This window comes from Morone saxatilis, unplaced genomic scaffold, assembly GCF_004916995.1.
Source record: "Morone saxatilis isolate NCDOM2014 unplaced genomic scaffold, NCSU_SB_2.0 Contig10, whole genome shotgun sequence".
Taxonomy (NCBI): Eukaryota; Metazoa; Chordata; class Actinopteri; family Moronidae; genus Morone; species Morone saxatilis.
In genome coordinates this window covers 8,970,005-8,977,191 of record NW_023339652.1, presented here as the reverse complement: position 1 = coordinate 8,977,191, position 7,187 = coordinate 8,970,005, and the positions used below count along the sequence as shown (strand labels likewise).

The window sequence follows — 7,187 nt, the reverse complement described above, 5'->3', positions numbered from 1 at the left end:
GGGGGGGGGGGGGGGGGGGGGGGGGGGGATTTGGCTTTGAATGGAGACCTAATACACTCACTGAGGTTAAAACGTTTGGCTTGGAATGGAGCCATAATACAGTGACTTAGGTTGTAGCATTATGCTTAGAGAACAGCTGTAATACAGTGCACTGACTAAGGGAGTGGCATAAGGTTTGGACTAGAGCCACAGCAGAGATAAACTGGCTTTAACACAGTCAAAGCTAGTTTTTTGTCCACCTGCAGCTGCTATCGGGTTGTTAAATTGAATGAATTTTGTAGCTGTTTAACAAGCTAGTTTGATTTTAACTCTTTAAATGCACTGGTCAGCTGTGAGAATGTATAAACAAACCAAATCCATCCACTGGGTGTTTTAGTGGCTGGTTGGCACCTTTTTAAACCTGCCTGGGATGGTGTTGTTTGGCATGAACCACAGCAGTGTGACACAGTGTGTGTGTACAGTGTGTGCAGCATTAGGTTTGGAGTGGAACCTGATCCTGTCACATAGTGTTATATGAGACTTGGAATTAAATACATACTGTTATGACAGCTTGTTGGCAAACTATTTAAAGCATCTGGCAAATTCAAGTATGTAACCAGTAGCTATTATAATGTTATTGATAAGTTATTTTGAGAGGTAGGGATGACAGGTGTACATCAAGAAACAACAAAGTTTCTCTGTTGAGGGACAATTTGAACGTGCTGAATTTTACTCTCTAATTTTTCACTACAAACATTAGCTTCTTTTCTTACAATAGTAATAATACAATTGATCTTTCTACGAACACGGAAATATTATCTTCTGTCAGGGCACTGTGGCTTTGACCCCTGACCTCCGTAGTGGCAGTGGCTTATAAGGTTTGTGATGTAGGAATTAAAGTATAGTTTGTTGTGGTGACTTCACGCCAGCTTGGCCACCAGCGTCATGTAGGAATTATCCGATCTCTACTGCTGTGGTGACCTTGAACAAGCTCTAGCTGTGCACATAGCATGCAGTAACCTTAATGCACATGCCTGCAAGTACACCGGGTTTATTTTCCTTTTTATTTCAACCACAGTTTAGCTTGGTGCAGGTACAACAGGAATGTGCCAGATGAAACACACAAATACATGGTATTGGCCCACTTTCAAAGGACATTGGCAGGGATAAATCTGGATAATCCTCTGCACCACCAACAGCACCACTCCAGTTCAGCACTTGCCGAATGATACTGATACAGTATTACACTAAAATTAAGTCCCAGTATGGATCCAGCGTGAGGCTGATAAGCTATGATGATCATAACAAGGGCCATTCCTGAGAAAAAACGGCACTTTACTCACCAAGTTATCATAGAAAATGGCTGATAATGGTCCTGGATAATATAGCCATTTGAGATGTGCTCGATTTGTCTTAGTGAACACTCCACAAGTCTCTGAAAAGGGCATCCAATTAGAAAGATAAGTGATCTGAAGCACTGTACAACCGAGTCTAATATAAGGATTAGAGCTACTGCTTCACCTTTATCTATCTATCTATCATTATCTAATCTAATATCTACTATCTATCTATCTATTATCTATCTATCTAATCTATCTTAATCTAGTCATATCTTATCTATCTATCTATCTATCTATCTAATATTACACCACATAAAACAACAAAATAACCAAATGAAACTGTCTCTCATATATTGTGTGTATGTGTATGTGCAAGCGCTCTGGATCAATACCATCTGTCTATCCGTCCCTTCTGAGCAATGAGTGGGCATACATTACGACCTGTCACACATCCAAGGAAGAATCTATTCTATTCTAGTCACAGTGATGCGGATGTGACATCAAAAGCCAAGCGTCCTTCATTTTCTCTCCAAATCCTGAATGTATTCAGCCTTGGTCAGTTAAGTGGTCAGTAGAAAGCCAAAATACATCCGTCAAAGAGATGGTGTTACAGTGAAATATGCAGCTTTTATAGTGGAATTGTTGGAACTTGTTGTGCTTTACTTATGGTTTGTTTTCCATCACTTATTTTCCCTTTGTTCCTATCCCTTTATCTCGCCTTCTCTTTGTCTTACCCGTCACTGCCGCTAATTAATAGCCACTATCACAAAAAACATCATGTCATTGCATATCCTGCTTTCCCCACGGGCCAGGCTTCTGTGTGTGCGCGTGTGTGTCACTACAAATTGATACAGATAGCATGAATTAGAGAGGCAGATCAACCTACATATTACCCACTCACCCTCCAAGACAGAATAATGATTCTGTCTCACCGATGCAGAATCACATCACAGGGAAAATGGACAAGGGAGACAGACAGAGAGAGTAGGTGGGTGAGAAATTGAGGATGAGAGAGGGACAAGAGTAAACAGAGAGGGAAGAAGTAAAGACAGAAATAGAGAAATATTGGAGGTAATCCCACAGGGGCTAAAAAACAAGATTTTGTGCTACAATCTCTCCTTTCCTCTCCTCATCACAGTGTCAGCAGGAGTACAGCCTAAACCCCAACACCCTGTTCCTGCTTATCCTCAACTGCTGTATGTGTGTGTCAGTGTTTGGTGTGTGTGTGTGTGTGAGAGAGAGAGAGACCATGACTTCCTGTGTGTGAGTAAGCGATTATACAAGGTTATGTGTGAGAGTCAAGCAGAAAGGTTGCGTGCGTGAGAGAAAAGAGATAATGTGGGTTAAATGATGGGATTTGATGTGAACCATAAACTTCTCTCCCTATGCCTCCTCTCTTCTTTTGAACGTCATCTACAGCACTTGGTTGCTACGGTAACATAGCATTACCTTGTCAACGTTGAAATAATGCGGTGGTACTGCTGGGACCTTGGTATTATATGTGTATGTGTGTTGTGTATTCATTTATACCTCTGATACCGAGCTTTAGGCAGAAAAGTCATGCATATAGTGAGATGGTATACTGAATAGTGTACATAGAGATTCAAACACACACAAACGTTGAAGGCGAGCAAACGCACACGCTGGCTGGCTATTTTCCATCTGCTAACTAAATGAGGTCTCGGGTTACAGTGGAGATCAGACATGTACGGTAACAGCCTCTGACAAATTACACAGACACTACTGCTGTAGAAGAACAGGCTACACAGTGTGTTGAGATAATATAGATGGGAGATAATAAATCATATATGACAAATTATAATTTTTAAGATACAGTTAAAAGCAACACGTATCGATTATGTGTCTTAGTTGATCTTCAGGAGGTTGATACACATCTTATTTTATTGAGTTGACAACATTTTGAATGATGCCCTTAAGTGTATTAAGTTAAGTTTATTAACTACCTTGACTGTTGATTGGGGCTGCAACTAAAGATTGTTTTCATTACCGGTGAATCTGAAAATCATTTCTTCAATAAATTGTTACGTCTGCAAAAAGTCAGAAAATAGAGAAAAATGCTTGTTACAATTTTCTAAAGACCAAGGTTAGGTCTTTGTTTATTTCTTGTTTTGTTCCAACCGTACATTCAAAAACCAAGGATATTCATTTTACAATTATATAAAACAGAGAGAAGCAGAAAAGCCATACATTTGAAAAGCTGAAATCATTTGAGCACTACTATTAATTGTATGTTTTTTTATTTTACAGTAACAATTCCCACCGAGGATATTCAAGGATTGTTATATGCAAGTGAAGGCATACTGTAACTTTGTATCAGGTCATGTATCTGGTGTTGGGAGTCACAGGACTCGAATCTAAACGCTCTGCTGTTGCAGCAGCAGGATATATATTTGGGCCAGAATCCTGCACGAGGACCAAGGGAAACATTAAAGAGTTAAGAAATACAGGCGAGTCTTGAAAAGAGGACAGCTGGTCTTACTAGTAATAAGATAGCAGCCAGTCTGTTGATTGCATGGAAAACAGCTTGGCCCCTGGTAACATGCAACTGAGCTCAGTAACAGAAGTGCCTGTGGTGATGACATCATAGCTGGGTCCAGTGTCACCCAAGGGCCCCTGGATATAAACTTACAGACAGCTGAGGCCCCGGAGTTGTCAAGCAGTGTTGCCTAGGAGACGCTGTCAAACATCACCACATTTGAAGGACAACAAGAATCATATGACACCAGAGATAGTTTAATCTAGTTTAGCTTTTGTGCCTACTAAAAAAGTAAGAATGACACATTTACAGTAGTTAGAAAAAGATGCATGTGTCTATGAGGATTTATGTATGTATGCATAATACTATAATCCAGGAACTTTGTACAGATGGATAAACTAAATAACAGACCGCACATGGTTGTTACCATGCTAGCTGAAAGAAAGCTGTGCTGTTACACACTTAGAAAGATCCTCCAAATGGGCAATAACAGAAAGTTTATGTAATAGCTCTAATCATCATTAACTTGATTAATGTGCAATTTGAAAGTAACAAACCAGGCTGGAAAATGAGACAAAGACAGCAAGAATTCTAAAATGTGATTTTACTCCAACTGATTATTAATATTGCCTAATCTTGAACAGCTTGGACTGTACATTCTTCACTTCTGACAACTAGATGGGGGTGTTGGGAGTCTTATGGGGTAGTACTGCTCTAAGAGTTGCCTCAGAAGTCTTGCTTCAATCAAACAGGAACATCTTGTTGCATTTTAATGTCTTGTCTTAGTTTGTTTCCCATCGCTGAGAGCATTGCCAGCCTACATTTGCCAAAAATGTCAGCACTTTTACGGCGTGTGTTTGGGGATTCTCATAAAAGATTCAGTCTGAAGTCTGTTTGGACTGAATTAAACTACACAGAACCACTTAAACTTATTTGGACTGAACCTCTCTATCTTCCTGTGGCTGAATATTTTTCCTTCTGGTTTGGCTGCATGGAGCGCTACAGCAGAGAGGATTTGGAACAGCTAAAATAAGCCAAAACAACAACCACCTCCTCCACGAGAACATCTAAAACCACTCATAAATGTTGGAAGATGGGCTTCGGCACTGAGGAAGGAGGGGGAGTTATAATGTACAGTAAGAGAAGGAGGAGAGAGGAGAGGAGTTGTGGTGACGAGAAAGGAAAGGAAGAGGGGAGAAAGAGAACACTTTTGCTAAATAAAGCCCATATCGCAGGCTGAGAGAGATGAATGGTGCACGAAGATGACCATAATTTGAAATTTTACATGATGTGAGGGAGAAGCAGAAAAATATACACGGTTTCTCTTTCCTCTGCTCTCTTTCACTCTCAGTTGTGTAACAGTGCTTCTACCTCTGAGCTACACTGTCCTCACAAATCTCCTGCACTACTGTACCTTTTCAAACCTGTTATGGAAAATTCACAGCCACTGTGCAGCAAAATCCTCTGGATTCCTACTGAGCTGCTTCAGGGAAAGATTGGCCCTCTGAAGCATTTCCACTACAAAGCAAGACTACACAGGACGCTTCAGGATATTTCAGAATCACTCCTTTTCTTCCATTTATGAAGTTAATTTTCCTAGAGATTAGGATTATACTGTAGGATGGAGCAGAGAGGATAACGGATACAGGAGCATTAGAGACTTCACGCACTGATCTATCACACAAGGCCACAGTCTTTACTCTCTGAACCTTTTTGTTTCAGAATGCAAAATGAAGCAGTGTCCTGGTTGAGGGAGCTCATGTTCTGTCTGGCAGGTAAAAACTGTCTGAGAAGAGATGCTATTTCTCACTGTTGTTAGTGTGTTAACTGTACAATGTAGGTTTTAGAGGTTTCAATTGTACTGTCATACAATTTCTAATGCCCATGGAAAGTTTCAAGTAACAAGGATTAGGATCATTTTGTATTTATTTATTGAGCTGCTTCAGTTTCAGGGTTCTGGTATTGTGCATGCTGGCTGTCACACTGTCTTGGCTTACTGTGACACTGGAATAGAACAAAACCATCGTCTAACAGTGCTTTTCCTACTATAACAAATCAAAATATTTGAAAAACAGCTATATATGGCATGTTTGTAATTATGCTTAATAAACTCTTTAAAGCAGCCCCTGTTACCATTCTGAATGCATTACTCGTCATTTATCATTTTATTTATTGTCTATCCAGTGGGGAAACTGCAATTTTTTACATTCTGTTCTCACTGGATGTCTATTTATGACCAGTTTAAAGGGAATAAAACATGATTTTAATGGAAAAATATAAAGCATCCTCTCAACTCTCTTTCTCACTGAACCATTTCAAGCTTCATATTTTATCAGTCATGAGATACAGAGGCCCTGAGGAAAGTCAAGTTACTTTAGAAGAATGATATGACTTTCATTACCCAGTCACTCATATCTTCCGATATTCATCACGTTTTACTTTTTTTTTTTTACTTATCACAGTGTGGACTGGGCAATAAAGGGCTGTTTCACTGAGTTTCATCACACTCGGAGGCAGACGGCCGTTATGTGTGGTGAAAGGGAATTAATTCTTGAGTGAGAGGAAGGAGAGAGAAAATGAGAAAAAAAGCAAATTTAGAGAAAAACTGATGGACTAAAAGAGAGAAAACACAGCAACAGGGAGCGGGTGAGACATGGTGTGACAAAAGGCAATGGCAAGCTGCGAAATAGATGCTAATAATATGCAGATGATGCAAGTGATGAAATCTGCTGGTGAAGCAAAGAGTCTTGTCAGGAAGTAAAGAGTGCTGTGTCTGTGTCTGGAGTTTAGACAGAGTAGTTTTCTTAATATCACGCTTTGCTGGTGCTTAACACACACCCATGCACAGACGCACAAGCATATGCCCACACACACACACACACACACACACACACATACACAAAGAGATAAAGCATAAGTCGTGCTGATAAGCCATTGGATGGAAACAAAGTCAGCCACTGTAACAAGACACTGAGGGAATACAGAGCAGTGCTCAGAGACTCCAAGTGAAAGAGAATGAGAAAGATAAAGAGACTCAAGTGGGAGAGAGAGAATTACAGAGTGGAGAGAGACAGGCAGATGCCAAGACAGACAGGCAGGCAGGCAGAGACATAAATAAATATGAAAAGGGATGAATGAAAAGGCCTGAACTGAAAAATGAAAGATGGAAGAAAAAATATTTTATAGAGGAAAACAGTCACCCAAACTTTAAAACAGAATGAAAGAAGTAAGAAACAGAGATAATGAGTAGAAATGCTGAAATGACTGGAGTCTGCAGGAAAACAATGAGTTGAAAATGAAATAAAAGAGAGGGGATTTCCCTCATGAGTGTCACTCAGACTGCTGTGAGATGCACGCACACACACACACAC

The 7,187-nt window shown here is 40.1% G+C and overlaps 1 protein-coding gene across 1 annotated transcript in view; it reads left to right on the top strand.

Moving 5' to 3' along the window:
* lrtm2a (leucine-rich repeats and transmembrane domains 2a) overlaps window positions 1-7,187 on the top strand; it is a 26,215-nt gene that overhangs the window by 11,144 nt on the left and 7,884 nt on the right. The gene's annotated exons all lie outside the window — the stretch shown is intronic.